Source organism: Eucyclogobius newberryi, unplaced genomic scaffold (assembly GCF_026437365.1).
Source record: "Eucyclogobius newberryi isolate DKJ021-1_F unplaced genomic scaffold, fEucNew1.0.hap1 SCAF_2, whole genome shotgun sequence".
Lineage (NCBI taxonomy): Eukaryota > Metazoa > Chordata > Actinopteri > Gobiiformes > Gobiidae > Eucyclogobius > Eucyclogobius newberryi.
In genome coordinates, this window is record NW_027315834.1 from 38837330 (window position 1) to 38858034 (window position 20705).

Consider the following 20705-nt stretch of genomic DNA (forward strand, 5'->3'; position numbering starts at 1 on the left):
CCTTTTGCATTTACCACTGACCTCATCAATGTGCTGATGCCAACTAAGCCTCTCGTCAAAGGTGACCCCCAAGAACCTCACCTCCCTGACCTGTTCGAGCACCTGCCCATGCAGTCGAAGGGAGACGTCCCTATGCCCATTGAAGAAACAGATCACTTGAGACTTCCGTACGGACAGTTTAAACCCCCACTTCAGGGTCCACTGCTCCACCTGCTGTATTGCCCTCTGCAGTTTCGCCTCGTAAAACCGGAGATTCCTCCCTCTCACCCATAGAGCGCCATCATCAGCATAAAGGCTCCTCCCAACAGACCCATCCACGTCGTCAAAGATGTCCTTAATTATAACATTGAAAAAGATAGGGCTACACACACTCCCCTGCGGGATCCCATTCTCTACCTCACAGACCCCAGAGTAAGCAGCGCCCACTCTGGTTTGAATACGCCGGCCAGACAGAAAGCTCCGGACCCAGTTAAACAGTTTACCCTTCACACCACACTTCCGCAGCTTAATGAGGAGCCCATCCTTCCAAACCATATCGTACGCCTTCTCCACATCAAAGAGCACCGCAATAACCTTTTCTTTCTGAGCCCTGGCCAGCTGGATATCAGATTCCAAACACAACACGGAATCCATGGTGTTCCTGCCCCTACGGAAACCACTCTGGTGCGCGGGAAGCAAACCCTGACTCTCTAAGAAGTAATCCAACCGCTCGGTAACCATGCGCTCCATCGTTTTCCCGAGCTGCGACGTCAAGGCAATCGGCCTATAACTTGAAGGGTCAGACGCCGGCCTACCCGGCTTCAGAACCGGCACCACCGTAGACTGTTTCCACGCAGATGGAACACAACCTGAATCCCAAACACTTTGAAAAGACCCAGGACTAGCCCAAGCGTGTCATCAGTCAAATGAGAGAGCATGTCATAGCACACCTCATCTTTACCCGGGGCTGTCTGTTTCGCCTTAGAAAGTGCTCTCCTTAGCTCAAACAAACTAAACGGAAGGTCAAGGTCATCTTGAGTCGAAGGCTGATGCCCAATCAGCTCAGAATTCTGGGCCAAAGTACTCTCCCTGTAGTGCCTTTCCGCAGGTGAGAGATTGTTAGAGCTGTGCACCGACACAAAGGTGCTGGCCAACAGTTCAGCTTTGTCAACGTCGCTGACTGCTTCAACACCATTCTGTATTAGGACCGGGGTCCCGTGACGGCGCTCAACTCCATGCATCCACTTAATCATCCCCCAAACATCCCGAGACGCGTTTCTCTCCCAATTTTGGAACAATACCGCCTCCAACAGGCACTCTTGGCCGTTCTTACAGTTTTCCGCAAAACAGCGCGGGCCCTCTTGTAGTCAATGAGGGCACCCTCAGTGTGGGTAACCCTTAGCCGGCGAAACGCCGCATTTCTTGCCCTAACAGCATAACCACATGCTTCATTCCACCACGGCACCCGCTTCCTATGTCCACTACCACCACTCTTAGGAATCGTGCCTACCGCTGACTGCGTGATGAGCGAGACAATTGCACTATTGAGATCATCCACCTGAGTCAATCCTCCTTCCTGCAGAACCCTAGAACCATCATCAGCTTTCCTCAGGAAAGCCCCCCAGTTCGCCCTTGCCAACTGCCACCTCTGGATCCTCGTCCCCCTGACCACACAGCTCCCAAAGCCAATCTCGGTGCGGACTAGATAGTGATCGCTACCAAAAGAAAGATTACCAAGAACCTCCCAACTACAAACACCAGCTAACGCCTTGGACACAAGCGTAAGATCTATTGCACTTTCCGTACCGGTCCCCATATCATAGCGGGTCCCACTCCCATCATTCAGACAAACCAACTCCCTTTGATTGATAAAACCCTCTACCACCTGCCCATACCTATCGGTACTACTACCGCCCCATAAAGCGCTATGCGCATTAAAATCCCCACACCACATGGCCTTTCCCCGAACATCCTTACCGATACTATGTAAGGACTCTAGCGTTAACTCACCACACGGATTATAAAGGTTAACCACAGTAACAGCTTCACCACCCAGCCAGAACCTCACCGCCAGAGCCTCCGACGCTTTACTCACACTGACAACAACGTAATTTAGGTCATCTCGGACAAACACAGCCACACCTCCGCCTCTACCCTGCTCCCTATCATTCCTGACACACACATACCCTTGTATCCCAAAAACCCACCTAGGTTGTAACCAAGTCTCCTGCACGCACATAACGTGAGGCTTGTTCAACAAGGTAGAGACAAAATGCTTAAATTCCTGGCCATTAGCACGAAGACTACGCGCATTCCATTGCAAGACAACCACCGCCATTATGAGCCCCCGGAACCTGACGGCGCATCGAGAGCCCCCCCACTCCCACTGCCAGAATGGGGCAGGATGCCTTCCCGCAGCGCATCCTCTATCTCCGCCCACTCGGGACCCCCAGCTCCAAAGTACTTCCCTGCAGCCTTAGCGATGATCCTAGTCTTTTCGGATCTCTTCTTGGTTTGACCAGTACAGTTAATCACTTCCAACATAAAGAGGAAGAAATCTTTCCTCTTCACAACCAGTACATCCTCCGCACCCACAGGGCCTCTGCCCGTGGAAGCCACACTCACAGGGATCCAAGTGGGGACCTCCCCCTGGCCGCGGGCAACGCTGCCCCCTCCCCTGTCGCCTAGGTCACCAGCAGCACTGGCAGCCCGCACTGCATCCACCTTCACCTGACTACCAGACACCTTCTTGACCGCATCCGCGTAGGATATGCCTTGAGAGGCTCTAACTTTTTGCACCTCAGCAGCCCTCTTGCTGAACACGCATCCCCGTAGGCAGAGCTATGCTCTCCCCCACAGTTACAGCACTTGAGTTTTGCTCCTTCGTCACACTTCCCATACTCGTGGTCTCCTGCACATTTACCACACCTCTGCTTCCCTCTACAGACCGCTGCAATATGCCCAAAGCGCTGGCACTTGAAGCAACGCAGGGGCGGCGGAACATATGGGCGTACGCCATAGCGCATGTACCCAACGCACACCACACGAGGCAGGATCTCACCTTCAAATCTAATCATTGTCGGCTGTCACACCTTACCCCATCCCGGGTCACCTTCAACCGCCCAGCATCCACCACCTTAGCTCCAGTCAAATTCTCCTTTATGTCATCCACAGATGTCGTCGTAGGGACGCCTACGATAACTCCCCTGACCGTGCCTCTAACAGCATCAGACACAAGAATGTCCTTCCCACCCAGACACTTAGCTTCAATCGCCTTCCTTTGCTGAGCCACGTCCTTGCACACGACCAGCAGCGAGCCATCCCTAAGGACACTCGCATGCTTGACCACTCCCACAGCTACAGTCAGGCTCCTTGTCAACGCCATCGGATCCCACCCCTTAAAGGACGCATTATCCTGCGCGAGCTTTATGAACACCTTACACTCTGAACTCACATCCCCGATATCTGCAACCCCCCCGCCCTGCTCCTCACTGAGAGAGCCCTCCATAGACGAGCAAGAAGACGCCCTACGCTGCACAGGACCAGTGGCTCCAGGGGAGTCCTCCCCGCTGTTCATATCGTCTCCGACCAGGTCACTCCTCCTCTTCCTCTTTCTGTACTTAACAGACGCCACTATCTTTCACGTCGTTCACTCTCATGGTGTGGATGTCCGAGTTGTTTTACAATGAGCTTTTCCTCAAAAGTTCTTCTTCCAAAGGGATGCAGATGTAAGGATTTGACTGAATTTGGTTGCCTGACCAGCCGTTCCCAACACGTTTTGACAAACTACTTTACAAAACCTGAGGGTCTGGGATCCAACCCAGTCGCGCCAATTTCCAAAGGGAGTGATTGACAGACGGATTAACCAATCAGACAAACGCATTGTCCGCTCGTGTCTAAACAAACATGGTGGATTACGAGGAAAGAATAAAAATAACACAGACTGATAAACGTTGCCGACTTCTGCTGAGTCAACAAGCGACGCACTAAACTCTGTAAATCTCAGGTAAATAAAATTATATATTTTGTTCTGAATGTTCCGAAAATATTTGAGAGACGTCTTCCACATTTGAGAGACACGTGACACAAAACTTCTGCATGTGAGAGACATGTGACACAAAGTCTTCTGCATGTGAGAGACACGTGACACAAAGTCTTCTGCATTTGAGAGACACGTGACACAAAGTCTTCTGCATTTGAGAGACACGTGACACAAAGTCTTCTGCATTTGAGAGACACGTGACACAAAGTCTTCTGCATTTTAGAGACACGTGACACAAAGTCTTCCTCATTTGAGAGACACGTGACACAAAGTCTTCTGCATTTTAGAGACACGTGATACAAAGTCTTCCACATTTGAGAGACACGTGACACAAAGTCTTCTGCATTTGAGAGACACGTGACACAAAGTCTTCCGCATGTGAGCGACACGTGACACAAATTAGAGGCGATGGTTGGAGCGGTAAATGCTGGAATGTTTTTTTTGACGCCCCCCAATGGTCCGATTCCAGACCGAGACGCATTCGAACAGAATGTGGGCGGGGCTGGTGGGTCAGGCAATGAATTTAAGATAAGATAAGATAATCCTTTATTGTCCACACATGGGCAATCTCATTCATTGCCCATGTGTCAAATTCATCAGACGTCGCCATTTTGCACACTTCGCTGCTGGAATGAAAACACCTGTAAACAAGCAGCTGCAGTGGTGCATCTTGGTACTTTGGGGCGCTAATCTTCAGCGCCCCAAACCCATAAAATTCCTCGACGATGATTGGCGGATGTGTATTCTTTTTTGCCTAGCAACGAGGAGCCATTGGCTTAAATACAGCACAATGGGCTGATCGAACAGGAGCCCCGGCAAGACAGCCTATTGGCTCCTACACCAAACATGATAAGCGTCCACGTTTTAAACGTGGAACTTGAAAGTGAATGTAAATATAATTCTGGAGAGTTCTAAACCCATGAAGCAAAATCATCAATAGCATCTAATTAACACAGGTTATTTTTTTAAAATTAGAGATTATTTAAAAAATAAAATAAAACAGGCAGTCAGGTCAGTTGGGGCGGCGCCCCACCGCCCCCTATGGGCGAGCCGCCACTGCCTAACTCTAACCCTAACCCGGCGCGGTCTAACCCGGCGCGGTCAAATAGCCTAGCAGTTTCGGCCGCGGCTCTGTAGACACTCCCTTAAATAAAATATTTGTTTATATTATATGAGTAAAGTAAAATTGGTGTAAGAATAGTAATTCGGTCTCTGCTTCCACAGCGTCTCTTAACTTAGAGCTAACGGTTGTTTCTGAGAATGTTCATATAAAGAACATAACAAACCCTGCACAGGCATAAATGGATGATATATTGATTATAGCCATTTGTCAAACAAATACACCAAAGCCACTCTCTCAGCCTGGTCTGCCACAAAGAGACTAACCACACAGGAAAACACAACAAAAACCCCACGGCTGTGAATGTCTGTGAAAGCCTGTTCACTTTCTGCACTACATCTGTACATTTCACTGTAACAGTTGTGTACATAGTAAGCCTATTTTTGTTTCTATCCTATAGCAGATTTAAACAGTTTTTCTTTAATGCATGCCATTTTTTAATTGTTGATTGAGGTTGTTTTATCATTGTTTTATGTTGCACCGAATCACCAAAGGAAGTTCCAATGTTTGTGAATTATCTTTATTAGCAATGGCAATAAACCTTTTCTGATTCTGATTCCGAAGCCTTTGACTCGCGTCCACTGGTCAGTTTATGCTTCAGACGTGTCAGAGCGTCCCAGACGGGTGTCCAAAGCATCTGTCTTCAAGATGCAAAGGCGTCCAACTAGTGGCATCAGGTGCATAACACTTATGTCATCACAAAGCACTATTCCATCTAAACTGCAGAGAAACTTTGCACACGACTTACACCTTTTTATGACAATTCAAACAATCATTTTAAGAAAATAAACGTGTTGCCAGGTGTAATTATTTGTCAAATCATAAATATTGTATGATTTTAATTGACTTTGGTCCTTGTTTCATTTCATCAATTTAATTTATTTCTTTATACAGGGAAAACCCAATGAGAAAAGTTCTCTTTTTCATCATGGCCCTGTTAAAACACAACACAAAATAAACAACAAACATAAGATACTAAAACACAAATAACAATCAATAAAATGTATCAATACATGAAAATACATTTAAACATACAATCTGAGATACAATTATGTAAAGCAAGTACATTGGCACTGAGGGTAGTCCTTGACCAGTGATTTAAACTCATTAAAAGGCATAAGATTATTTATGATTGTGTTTTGTTCCACACGGAGGGAGCAAAGTTGATGTGTTGATACGATTGGATTGAAAGATAAAAATGACCTGAGACCTCAAAAGGTGAATACTTGAACTAATGTGCAATAAATAATCAGGCAAAATGCCAAATAGAGCCTTATACACAAACAAAAGTCAGTGCTGTTCCCTTCTTGCATCCAATGATTGCCATTCTACTTTAGAATATAAAGTGGTGAGTTCTGTCTCCTTCTCCTGTAAAGAACCTTAGAGCTGAATGATAAACTTAGTTCAGAGGTTTTAACACTGTTGCTGTAGAATGTATATATATATAATATCACCATAATCTAGAACTGAAAGTAATGTAGCCTGGATGAACTGTTTTCTACAGTGAAGGGGAAAACACGTTTTATTTCTAAAGAAGAATAACAATCTGGCTTTAAGATTATTGTCAGCTCTTGTATGTGTTTGTTGAAGGAGAGTTTATCATCGATCCAGATGCCCAAGTATTTGTATTGGGGACTTGTTCAATCATATTACCATCGAGCGTAGGAATAGATATATTTTTTGGGTCTCTATAGTGTCTTTTGGAGAACAGCATATATTTAGTTTTTTTTTTATTCAATAAAAAAAATACTCAAATTAAAATGAATTCTAAATTAGCACAGTTGTGTTGGATGGAGTGAAAATCCTCTTGAATATTTTGAATCACTTGTGCACAAGAAGGTGCCTTAGCATAAAGAATTACATCATCTGCATATAAGTGGATGCTACTGTGTTTTAGATCATGCCCAATTGAGTTTATATAAATTGTAAATAACAGAGGTCCAAGGACAGAGCCTTGAGGAACACCTTTATTAAAGTAAGACAATTCAGATTGAAAGCCATCAACAGGAACAGCTTGAGCTTAATTTTTAGGTAATCTGCAAACCATTTTTTAGAATTTGTATCGAACCCAAGAGCATCCAGACGATCCAAGAAAATACAATGATCTAGAGAATCAAAGGCCTTTGACAAATCAACAAAAACAGCAGCACATTCTTTATGATTATCCAATGCGATAGCAATAACTTTGGTAGCAGCTGTGATAGTGCAATGCCCTGGTCTAAAGCCAGACTGGTAGCTATTTAAAATGTAATATATGGTTGAGAAAGCACGCACCTGGTTACTTATTAGCTTCTCCAAGAGTTTTGCTAGGCAGGATAGTTTTGAGATTGGACAGAAAATATTCAAATCATTTTTCTGGCCTCCTTTGTGCAAAGGGAGAACAAAAGCATTTTTCCATAGTAATGGGAGACTTTCAGTGTGAATTGTGAGATTAAAAACATGAGTTAAACAATTTACTATTAGTGGGGCTGATAACAAGTAACCTTGGTTCGAGGGTGTCAGCTCCAGTGGACTTTTATGGATCTATAGAGAGCAACATATTTAATACTTCATACTGTGTAAAGGGCTTAAGGGAAAATACCTGATCATCAGGTCTATTCTCATGTATTTGAGTAGCAACAACAGATGCAGCAGCATCAAAGATATTTCCAGTGTCAGCAAAGTCATCATTAAACGCATCACAAATATATTTTTTTGTCGTCAAGCTGATTGAATCTTTAAGAATTTCATTTGGTAAAGAGGGAGTCGAATTTTGCGATAAGGATTTAACTGTTTGCCAACATTTTGCAGAACTGCCTTGTGATTCCGTGAAAGTTTTGACGTGGTAAGATGTTTTGGCATTACGAACAGAAGTGACATATTTATTGCGCTTTTGACAAAACTGCTGCCAATCTGCTGCTGGTTTGGTTTCCTTGGCTTCTGCCCAGGCTTTATCACGCTCTCGAGATAATGCAGCAATGTCTGGACAGAACCAGGGATTCTTATTTTTGACCCTGACTCTTTTAAGAGGGGCATGTTTATCATTAATATCATTAAATGTTTTAATAAAAAGTCCAGTGCTGTGTTGGGTTCTGGAATACTAGTGGTAAAACCAATGTCACTATAGTATTGATCAGACAGAAATGCTTGTTCATTAAAATGCTTATAGGACCTTTAAACAGTTACACTGTGTTCCACACACACCCAAAAGGACAGTGGTCACTAAAATCTGGAGGAAAGACACCACTACATTGGTAATTTTGAGGCTTATTGCTTAAGATAATGTCCAGTAATGTTGCTTTAAGTGGGTCTTTCGGGTCAGGTCTGGTGGGAGCAGTAATAAGTTGTGTGAGGTTTAATTCATTACAAGAGTTTTTTAGACTGTCAGACGTTTTGGACAACCAATCAATGTTCATGCCACCTAAAACAAGCAACTCAGAATTATCAAAAGTGGAGAGGAAAGTAAAGAAGTCCTCTAGCTCACCGACTGGTGCAGATGGAGGCCAATCAAACCCTACAACTGTCATTTTACCAGTATTATTTTTACCCAAATCTGGTTGGAATTGCCTCCCTATGTCATATTTGTTGGCCATGCCAAACAGGATGTAACATTATAAATATCACCAAAATTGCCAAATTGGAAAAAAATCTTAAAAATTCCCTTTGGTTACCGTCACATAGACTTTAAACCATGACAAAGCAAGTAGCTGGTTAGCCGTTAGCTAGAATGTTGTAAAGACAGCAATGCGTCTGAATACACTCTTTAGACTGTTCTATGGCTGTAAAATGGCTTTTCTCCTTGTGAAACAGAAACACCAGAGCGACGGTGTTTGGTGAGCTACGACTATGAGCACTGGAGGAAGAGCGTCACATTAATCATCTGTGGGAACTGGGAAACTGAGCAGTCAAATAAAGTGGGCCAAAATGCCCTCCCACAGCAGCTTTCTGCTCTTCCCATTGAGCCTGAAGTCTCTGCATTTTCTAAAATGTATAATGCAGTTAAACTGGAGTTTGCCATCGCCAGAATCCAAAGAAATAACATGAAATGTGTGAGTAATTGATGTGCATTTGTATAACTTAAAAGAATAATATTTTCTTCTTTTCTTTTAGGATTTTTGTGACCAATCTGAGTCTCCTTTCCTCATGACGTGGACAGCCGAGTAGTTCTCCCTCCTGCAGCCTTGTTCCCAGGAGAGCAGCACGTTTCCCTGGCTGCACATGCGTGGTTGATATGACGGTGTGTCTTTAGCGAGTTCTTTTAGTGTACAGTACAAAATGACGATAGAGAAAGACTGTGTTCGAGTTCAGAAGAGACGGAAATCTGTGGAGACAAAAGATGTGATGCGATCTGTTGTGCTAATAAACAAAAGGCACATGTAGCGCAGCGAGGCTGTTGTGTGCTTCCCCACAAGGTTTGATGGTGGGTAGCCTCTTGGAAAGAACAGGAGGGTGAGTGTGGTGAGTCTACGCATGCACATTTTAAAAACAGTCACTTGAGTTCTCAACTCGGCGAAAAATACTTTATCATTCTTTTAAGTTGTTGTAGCTCATAACTCTAAGTGGATTCAAAGTAAAGGTTTTAGTTGAATTTCTTCCTTAAAAAGATGAGCTGACATGCCTTGGAACAATGCTTCCAAAATATTTGTAACTTATCATAATAAGTTATCATAAGGTAAATTATAGTAACAAAAAGGCATTAGTTATTACGGTGTGCAAGTTAGGTTGATAAGTTACAATAACTCAAACATTACATTTACTTGGATTAAAACACAACATTACAAGTGGTAATAACGCTCATTGTCTAGTTAGAACTATGTAACTTACATTTATGATTTATTTTCACACATTTGAGAGTGTTTGAATAACTTATACATTTTAAGGCAGACATTTTTGCTGCTGTGTAAGTGGAAGGCAGCGGCTAAACTGTTGTGGACACAAGCCTAACTCAATAGACAAAAGTCACATCAGAAACACGTAATAACTATTAGAAGAGGGGCCGCCATAGCTGACATTTACAAAGCAAACACTGGCTCTAACCTCATTTTTAACTCAAATGTAGAGTGGCAGTAACCAGGAAGCACTTTGTCCTCCGACTTCCAGTTTGCTTTTAAACAGAAAGAGATGTGTTTTGATTAGACAAGCTCCATGTGGAGATAGAACACGGAAGGGTGAAAGATCAACAAGAAACAACCCCTTAGTGGTCCCACCGGGGCAATAAAGGGACAAGTGAAAAGACGTTCCTCTTCACTGTTATAACAAATATGAGCCGCAAAGCACTTCAGGCTATAAAAGCAGACACCCGGGTTCAAGATGGAACGCTAAAGTGGTGAAGGCCTTCTTTTTTGTAAAATAATAGCTTGAATTTTTTTTTTATATATAAAGTTCTTGCAATGCTCATGGTTGAAATCAAAATCCACTAAACAAACAACCTTCTCAGTGCTGCTCTGTTGTTGAGGTATAGCAGGCATTATTTATCATCATAAGAACGTGTAAAACAAACTTGAAGAATAAATACTTATTAAAGGTGTACTGTGTAACTTTCTACCTGCCAGTCTCCAAAAGTGATCGCTTAGTCTGGAATGTACCACTGTGTAGCATTAAAGGTTTCCATCATGCTTTTAAAATGTGTTTTTATTGATTAATAATACATTTGAAATTTTTTTACTGTGAGCTGTGAGTCGCCTCTCCACTGATCTGACCTGTAACTTGGCCTAAAGATCCAAGTTGCATGCCTTACTGTGGAAAAGTCCAAGTTAAACAAAATCAACTTCAGATGTGGAGATAAGCAGGTTCAAAATCATTATAATGTCGAAGCGCAGCTCTATCACCCACTGTTGAACAACTACAAGATCAAAAAATAAACTTGTGACTTGACTTGAATTTTCACCCACACTTGACCACGCCCCCACTGACGCTGTTCTTAATTTAATGTAGGCTACTGTATATTTGTGAAGAACAAACGCTTCTTTCAGTTCCTCGTGGAATTTTGAATAGAGTGCTGCTTTTACAGTGAATGCAAATCAGACAAGACCACAAAGAACGGAACGGAAGAACGGCCTAATCTCCTCATACAGTAAAGCCACTTAATCGCAATGCCACAGCGCTACCTTCCAGAACCCTAATGAACGACAAAAACACGCAGCTCATTCAACCTTTCTCATTAAAAAATGTCTTAGTTTTTTTGCTTATGTATTGTGCTTGCTTTCCTTTGCATTCTGGATCAATTGTTTTCACATTCCTAGCTCCTTAAACGGTTATAAAGTGTACCACCGTCCCTAAAAGCTGATATTTTCACCCCGTATTAACATATTTCTCCCTGTATAGAATGGGGAAAAGACCCATTTGTGTGTAGTCTGAGGGTGTAGACTTACTCTCTGTGGCAATTTACTATCAAAAATAAAAAAAAAAAGAGGAAGAAACCACATGCCACTTTTGGAGCGCGGCACAGTAAGCGAGACAAACAATTGACTTGCAAAATCGGGTAAAAAAAAAGTTAGCAAGTCTACTTTTGAAGCCATGAGTTAAAATGCAAACGCCCGCCGGGTAGATTGGGCGTTCCAAAATGAGGTGAAAGTTCGAAAGGGAAAAAAAACTCGCTAATGAGCCGAGATGTGCGCGTGAAGGACATGGAAGTGGCTATCAAAGTAATCTGTCCGAGTGTTGCTTGCCTGTAAGTGGTTTTAAGAGCGCCAGGGAAGACATCTCCCTGCTGCGCCGCTTCTGCCAGGAGGAGTGAAAGAGTTGAACCGTGCACTTTCAGCCACTCTGACGATCGGAGCTGGCGGTAAAAAGCGCGCCGCACGGAATAAAATGGAAAGGAATAAAGGAAGACAAAACACCCTATTGTCCGTATCTGCAGTATTTGTACAGCCCAATGCGTCTCCATATATTTTTCATGACTATGGCGAGGTCGCATAAAAAGCATTGTCTATTTTGTCCTCCGAGGAGTTGGTGCGTCAATGCAGAATTACATAAGACTTTAACGGAGTAAGTATAGCTTCTGGATATTAATATTTTAGGTGATATTTCTGCGGGTCACCGTGTCAACACTTTTGCAGCAATACATTATAGTAAGTGGTAAAATGTCAGGGCTGGTAGAGCATGGACGCAAAGGCGTTTTAGGCGTGGACAAAAAAAACAGTAACTTTCACTTTTCATGTAGGAAGTTACAATGCCTCACATCAAAAGAGTTAAAAATACAGAAAAACAACACACAAATACAGTGGGCTAAACATATACAACATAATGGTGGTCATGGCAACCCCCCAAACTGCTGTAGTAAAAAAAAAACATTTTGGTGTAGTCTTAAGTGGGGGTTTAACGATTCACGATTCAAGATCTACAACCATCGATTCATCACAATTCTATCATGATTCTTAAACACCAACACCATCACAGAGTGCATCACGGACTACATCAACTTCTGTTTTGAGAACATTGTTCCCTCCCGGACGGTGCGGTGTTTTCCAAACAACAAGCCATGGATTAACCGTGAACTGAAGGCTCTGCTGAAGGAGAAGAAGAGAGCCTTCAGGTCAGGGAACAAGGAGGAGCTGAGGACTGTGCAGAAGGAGCTGAGGAGGAAGATCAGGCAGGCTGAGGCCGGCTACAAGAGGAGGATGGAGGAGCAGCTGCAGCAAAAGAACATTCAGGGAGTGTGGAGGAGCCTGAAAACCATCTCGGGCTTCAAAATCCCCCCTGCCCAGACAGAGGGGGATCTACAGTGGGTGAATTATTTAAATGCTCACTTCTTGAGGTTTGATCGGTCACCCGCCCCTCCCCCTGCACAGCTGCATGCTCCCTCTTCCACAGCTGGACAATGCCCTGCATCTGTTCCTCTTCGCTTATCTGCCCCGGACCATCGGCTCCCCACTTCGCCTGGACTCACCCATCCCCCCAGCACACAGTCCCCCTGCCAACCACTGACTGTCACAGCAGCACAGGGGAGGAGTGAGCTGAAGAGGATTAAAGTGAGGAAGGCAGCAGGACCTGATGGCATCAGCCCCAGGCTCCTTAAGTCCTGCGCAGATGAACTGTGTGGAGTTGTGGAGCATGTCTTCAACATGAGCCTGAAGCTGAGGGTGGTACCACAGGTCTGGAAGACCTCCTGTCTGGTACCTGTGCCTAAGACACCGCGCCCCAAAGACCTCAACAGCTTCAGGCCAGTGGCTCTCACGTCCCACCTGATGAAGACACTGGAGCGGCTAGTCCTGGACCACCTCCGCTCCACCGTGAGCTCAGCCATGGACCCGCTGCAGTTTGCATATCGGTCTGGCATCGGAGTGGAGGACGCCGTCATCTCCCTGCTGCACCGCTCTCTCTCTCACCTGGAAAAGCCTGGCAGCTCTGTCAGGATTCTGTTCTTCGATCTTTCCAGCGCCTTCAACACCATCCAGCCGCTGCTCCTGAGGGACAAGCTGGAGACGGCTGGTGTGGAGTATGACCTGGCAGAGTGGATCCTGGACTACCTCACAGACCGACCCCAGTTTGTGAGAGCCCGGAACTGTGTGTCTGACACTCGGACCTGCAGTGTGGGGGCGCCCCAGAGCACTGTCCTCGCGCCCTTTCTCTTCACCCTTTACACTGCAGACTTCAGACATGACACGGACAGCTGTGTCCTGCATAAGTTCTCTGACGACTCTGCCATCATCGGACTCATCACGGACGACGATGACGCGGAGTACAGAGGACTGGCGCAGGACTTTGTGGACTGGTGTCAGCGGAACCACCTCCTCATCAACGCGGGGAAGACCAAGGAGATGGTGGTGGATTTCCGCAGACGCCACCCCACTGCCCCCTTACCAGTGAACATCCGGGGACGGGACATTGAGAGAGTGGACTCATACAAGTACCTGGGTGTTCATCTGAACCACAAACTGGACTGGACTCATAACACGGACGCACTGTACAGGAAGAGCCAGAGTCGGCTCTACCTCCTGAGGAGACTCAGGTCTTTTGGAGTGACAGGGCCACTCCTGAAGACCTTCTACGACTCTGTGGTGGCATCAGCCCTCCTGTACGGTGTGGCCTGCTGGAGCAGCAGCATCACAGAGAGGGAGAGGAAGAAGCTGGACAGAGTCAATAGACAGAGCAATAGACTTAGCGGCACGCACCACCACGAGCCGCACGCACCACGAGCGAGCGGCGCCGCTTCTCCTCCGCTGCACCGGCGTTTCCGTGTCCGATCACCGGCTCCACCACGAGCGGCACGCACCACCACGAGCCGCACGCACCACGAGCGAGCGGCGCCGCTTCTCCTCCGCTGCACCGGCGTTTCCGTGTCCGATCACCGGCTCCACCACGAGCGGCACGCACCACCACGAGCCGCACGCACCACGAGCGAGCGGCGCCGCTTCTCCTCCGCTGCTCCGGCGTTTCCGTGTCCGATCACCGGCTCCACCACGAGCGGCACGCACCGCCACGAGCCGCACGCACCACGAGCGAGCGGCGGCGCTTCTCCTCCGCTGCACCGGCGTTTCCACGCCCGAACACCGGCTCCGCGCTCCCGCACCCGCCGCCCCGGAGGTCTGTACCTGGGCGAAGGTGTGGCCCCAGCCCGCCACAGGAGCAGACACGGAGAGCGGGGCACCGGCTCCACCCGGAGAAAAGCAGCCCCATACAACCAAGGTACAGCCCCGTTTCTCTGCTTTCCCCGCTCCACAGACGGGGGCGATCTGGTCACAAAACTGGACTCAAATGCGTCTTGATTGGGCTAGAGCAACGCCGGCGTCTGGTATGTGGACTGCCGCTTCTGTCCCAACGTCTTTGTTTTGTTAGTCGTTTCCATTGTTTTGTTTTGTTCCCGCGTCTCTGTGTTGTCTTCTGTCTACATCCCTGTTCCTTAACTTCATCGGACATTACTGCACCGTCCATCACTCATCTCCTCCCTCACTCCTGGACTATCTACTGCCCTAGCCGCCAGCTAACAGCTGGCTTAACACCTGCGGAGGTCCGTCATGGTATCGCGGGGCCTCCCTGCCGTGCAGACAAGGTCTGGGGCAACCAACGCCACTCACTCCACCAGCTTCAACACCCGGTCCACTGCTGCTTTTTCACAACTCTCTGCCCACCAGCTTCTAGTTAACCAGCCTCTAGCCACCGCCAACATACTAACTGGATTACTCTCATCTGCTGCTACGTTCCATCTCCTCCTCGGACTATCACTCCCACGCCTCCAGGCCACCGCTCCACCAACTTCTCGCCTACTCACCTACACCGCTGCTGACCTTCACCTTCTCAACCATAACCACCGTCTCCCAGCTGCTGCTGCCTCTGCAGCTAGCTCAGCTGGGATCCTTCGCCGGCCCCGCTACATCCACAGGGGCTCTGGTCTCTCCCATAACCAACACTCCAACGACGGCTCACCTGTCCCCTCACTCTGGACTAGTTTTCGCCCCCCTGTCACCCCCACCTGCCGCACTGCCAACCTCAGCAACCTCCGCCCCCCCACCCCTGCGCCCCCATCCATCTCCGCGCCCCCATCCATCTCCCTTGCACTGCTGAACTGCCGCTCCCTCGCCAACAAATCACCTGTTATATCTGAACTGCTACTGGACAATAACATTGATCTGCTTCTCCTCTGTGAAACATGGCAACAGCCCCTGGACTTCTATGCTCTCAACCAAGCCACTCCCTCCAACTACACTTACACTGCCAAACCCCGCCTCTCCGGGCGTGGGGGAGGTCTTGCTGTTATTCATAAAAAATCTACATCCATCACTGAACTGAACCTCAACCTTCCATCCATCTCATCATTTGAATACCTCGCCTTCTCCCTCCCCAACTCTATCACCGCTATCCTGATCTATCGTCCCCCAAAGCCCCACCCCTCTTTCCTCACTGAATTGTCTGAACTCCTCACCATCGCATCCTCTCTCTCTGCCCGCCTCCTACTCACTGGTGACTTCAACATCCACATTGACTGCCCCAACGCCCCACTGACATCCGACTTCCTCTCTCTCCTGGACTGCTTCCATCTCACCCAACATATTGACTTCCCCACCCATACCAAAGGCCACACTCTGGACTTAGTCTGTTCCTCTCTCCTACCCATATCTAAGCCCCACCCCCTCCCCTTCCCACTCTCTGATCATCTCTGCATCCTTTTCTCTGCCCCCCTACCCTCGCCCCACAACCCCAAAAAACGCACCATCACCTACCGCAATATCAAGTCAGTCAACCCCCTCACGCTCTCCCAGCTCATATCCTCTGCTTTCCCCCCTGACTCCCCCCCCTCTTCCCCCGACGACTATGCTGTCATGCTCAACACCACCCTCTCCGACTCCCTTGACTCCCTAGCCCCCTGGAAAACCTCCTCCGTCTCATACATCAACCCCGCCCCCTGGTACACCCCTGAACTCCGCACCATGAAGCAGACTGGCCGCCAACTCGAACGACTCCTCAAAAGAACCCGCCTCACCGTCCACGCCGAAGCTTTCAAATTACACATCTCCTCCTACCGTGACGCTCTCCAAGCCGCCAAATCTGCCCACCTCTCCACCCTCATCAACAGCTCCCACCGGAGCCCTCGCACCCTGTTCTCCACCGTCAACAAGCTGCTCCAGCCACCGGACATCACTCCACCCTCCTCCCCTGACCTCTGCAACTCTTTCCTCCTTGCCTTCAATGACAAAATTTCCAAAATCAACAGCTCCATGACTGCCGTCTCCATTAACTCCATCACCACCCCCACCCCTGCCCCCCCTCCGCTCCCTGACCACCCACCCTTCCCTGCCCTCACCACCTTCTCCTCTGTTAACTCCTCTCATATCATAGACCTCATCACCGCTTCCAAAACCACCACCTGCTCTCTCGACCCCCTCCCAACGAATCTAACCAAGGCCTGCCTCCCTGCTCTCATCCCCCATCTCACCACCCTCTTCAACCAGTCTTTATCCCTCGGCCATGTTCCTTCCATCTACAAACTGGCCTCCATCACCCCCATCCTCAAAAAACCCACCCTAGACTCCGCCAACCTCTCCAACTACCGCCCCATCTCCAACCTGCCGTTCCTCTCAAAAACGCTGGAACGCATCGTCGCCGCCCAACTTCACACCCACCTCCAGTCAAACAACCTCTATGAACCCCTCCAATCTGGCTTCCGCCCACTTCACAGCACTGAAACAGCCCTGGTCAAAGTACTCAACGATCTCCTCACCTCTGCAGACTCCGGGGCCCTCAACATCCTGTTACTACTAGACCTCAGCGCAGCCTTTGACACTATAAACCATTCCATCCTCCTACAAAGGCTGCGCCAACTGGGTGTTGAGGGCTCTGCACTTGACTGGCTCACATCCTACCTTACCAACAGGCAAGAGTTCATTTCCCTCTCCGGTCACTCATCCACCCTCTCCCCAGTAACGCAGGGGTCCCCCAGGGCTCAGTCCTCGGCCCCCTCCTCTTCATCTGCTACATCTTCCCCCTTGGTCACATCCTCCGCCAACTCAACCTGGACTTTCACTGCTACGCTGACGACACCCAGATATACCTCACCACCAAATCCACCCAAAACCCTCCCCTCAGTCACATCGAAACCTGCATCTCTACAATAAAATCATGGCTCACTCTCAACTTCCTCAAACTGAACAGTGACAAAACAGAGCTCCTCCTCATTGGCACCAAATCCACTCTCAATAAAACTGGTCCCTTCTCACTCAGCATCGACACCTCGACCATCACCCCCTCTACCCTGGTACGCAATCTCGGTGTCATCATGGACCCCACCCTCTCCTTCACTCCCCATGTCAGCCACATTGTCAAGACCTCATACTTCCACCTCCGCCGCATCGCCAAAATCCGACACTGCCTCACCCTCCCCGCTGCTGAATCCCTCATCCATGCCTTCATCTCCTCCCGCCTTGACTACTGCAACTCCCTCCTCACTGGCATCTCCTCCCATTCCCTCCACAGACTCCAAATGGTCCAAAACTCCGCTGCCCTCCTCCTCACCCACACCCGGTCCCGTGATCACATCACTCCCGTTCTCCGCTCTCTCCACTGGCTCCCCATCAAGCAGCGCATAAACTTTAAAATACTCCTCCTCACCTTCAAAGCTCTTCACCACCTTGCCCCCCCCTACCTGTCTGACCTCCTCATCCCCCACCGCCCCACCCGAGCTCTCCGATCCTCCTCCTCTCTCACCCTGACTGCACCAACATCCCGACTCAAAAGTTTTGGCGACAGAGCATTCTCCCGAACAGCACCCCGACTCTGGAACTCCCTCCCCCAACCTGTCCGCCACTCTCCCTCACTCACAACATTCAAATCCCGCCTAAAAACATACCTCTTCACCCAAGCCTATGACCTCCCCTACCCCTAGCCTCCTCTACCCCATTGCCTACACTTCTACCCCCTGTTACATCCCCATCTTTTTCTCTCTACTTCTTCTGTCTTGTTCATTTTATCTGTATATTAATGTGTATTGTACGTGTTGTCCCCCCTGTCTGTAAATACCCCCCCCTTTTTTATTATGTTCAGCGTCTTTGGGTCACTGAAAAGCGCTATATAAATAAAAGTTATTATTATTATTATTATTAGTCATCAAGAAGTCCAGCTCCGTCCTGGGCTGTGCTCTGGACTCGGTGCAGGAGGTGGGGGACAGGAGGGTCCTGGCTAGATTCACATCTATGCTGGACCATGAGTGTCACCCCCTGCAGGACAGTCTCTCCGCTCTGGAGAGCAGCTTCAGTGAGAGACTGATCCACCCTCACTGTGTGAAGGAAAGGTTCCGTAGGTCTTTCCTTCCTGCTGCTGTCAGACTTTATAACAAAAACTGTTAGTACTGAACACTCGCAATACTGACCTAACCATGTGCAATTCTGTCATATGTGCAATTGCTGTTGGAATTCATGTGCAATTCATGTGCAACCTATGTGCTGTCGTGACACATATTCATGTGCAATTACTGTCGTGATCACATGCAATGGTATTTATGTATTTATTTATTTATTTGTCTATGGGAGTTTTTATTTATTTATAGGAGATCTTCTACTGAAAGTGTTTTTCAGACTTCCTATAAGTGATCTGTTCTTCTGTATCTACCTCTGTATCTACCGCGTTGCACCAATGAAATTTCCCCATGTGGGACAATAAAGGAATATCTTATCTTATCTTATCTTAAAATAATTACAATTTTAATGTCATTATTCCAACAAAACCTGCAAAATAATAAATGTACGTCTTTTAATTTTTGTTATTGTAAAGAATAATAGGTGAATGAATTCTCTCTCAACTAGGTAATACATCAAGACTATACTCTTGTTTGGAGTATTTGGTTTTCCATGGCCCTGGTTACTTTGCACCATAACATGACATTAGTCTGAGCGCGATGGGAGATGTGACCGGGACGTCCAGCTCTGAGCAGCCGAGCAGGTGACATCATGACTAATGCACTGCGCTGTGTGCAGGGCCAGTGTCTACAGAGCTGAGACTTTTGACACACAGCAGACTACAGCATGGCAGTTCTTTCTATTGTTTCTGTACATTTGTATTGTGTACGGTCAAATTCAGACTTTAAGCCGCTACAAAACCTATTTTATGTCAATCGGCCTCATATCCACGGAGAAAGGTGCAAAAGTGCTAAGTGAATGAACTGGAACTGGTTATAAACACGTTATAAATTTACCTACAACATAAAATGCAAGTTTAGCAGCCTCTCAGTCCACAGGGAAGGAGAGAACATGAGTGAAGATGTGAAGGACCAGGGACTGTGCAGCAAAACTCAGGGCCTAGGGGTATCGGAGTGGAGGGTGGTGTTACTAAAAATAAAATAAAATCACATCATGCAGTCAAGTGAAGGGGCAAATACCTGCTAAAATAGTTGATCTAAAACTCCCCAGAATACAGGAAAAGTTGTCTGCGGGTCAACGCCCAGACCCACCTGTTGTGCCTCTGCCTATAAACAAACAACTTGGATGTTGAACCATGCCCTGTAGATTAATTTGAATCATATATTGAGATAAATGTTCAGACAATAGAGATTATAGTTTGTTCCGGCCAAAATAAGCTATCAAATATATATGAGTAGCTCACGGTTGTTTTGTTCTAGTGAGAGCAGCTCACGAGGCAAAAAGTTTAGAAGAGAGGTTTCTGTCCGTCCTGTTTTGTGTGCGATTTGTTTGTGCAAAGCTTATGAATGCACAGCAAAGGAGCTGTCCATGTGCTGACTGTTGGGGGCGGTAGTGAACGCAGTGCCACAGTGGAAGTACATCTCTTATCTTGTTTTCTTGGTACTTTTCAAATATATGAGAACTAAATATCATGTCACATGTTTGTTTTTCTTACTGCATTTTCCTTCTGTTTTGGTCAATTCTCTAACTGACCTTGAGCGCCTTCTGGGGCCCTCCGGCTCCAGTCTGCTCTGGAAAACGAGATGGAATAAAACCAAGAACACAAAAAAAGCCAACATCTCAAATGAGACAGGAGAAAGGCATTTTGCAAGACTATTTGAAATCAGCAGATAAGACAAAGTGATGCCAGTTAGAAGAGGGAAAACATCAAATCAGTGAAGATATCAAGAGACTAGAAAATAAATGGTCTGGTCCAGAAAATTTGATTAGAGAACATTAAAAAGAAAGACAGCAGTTC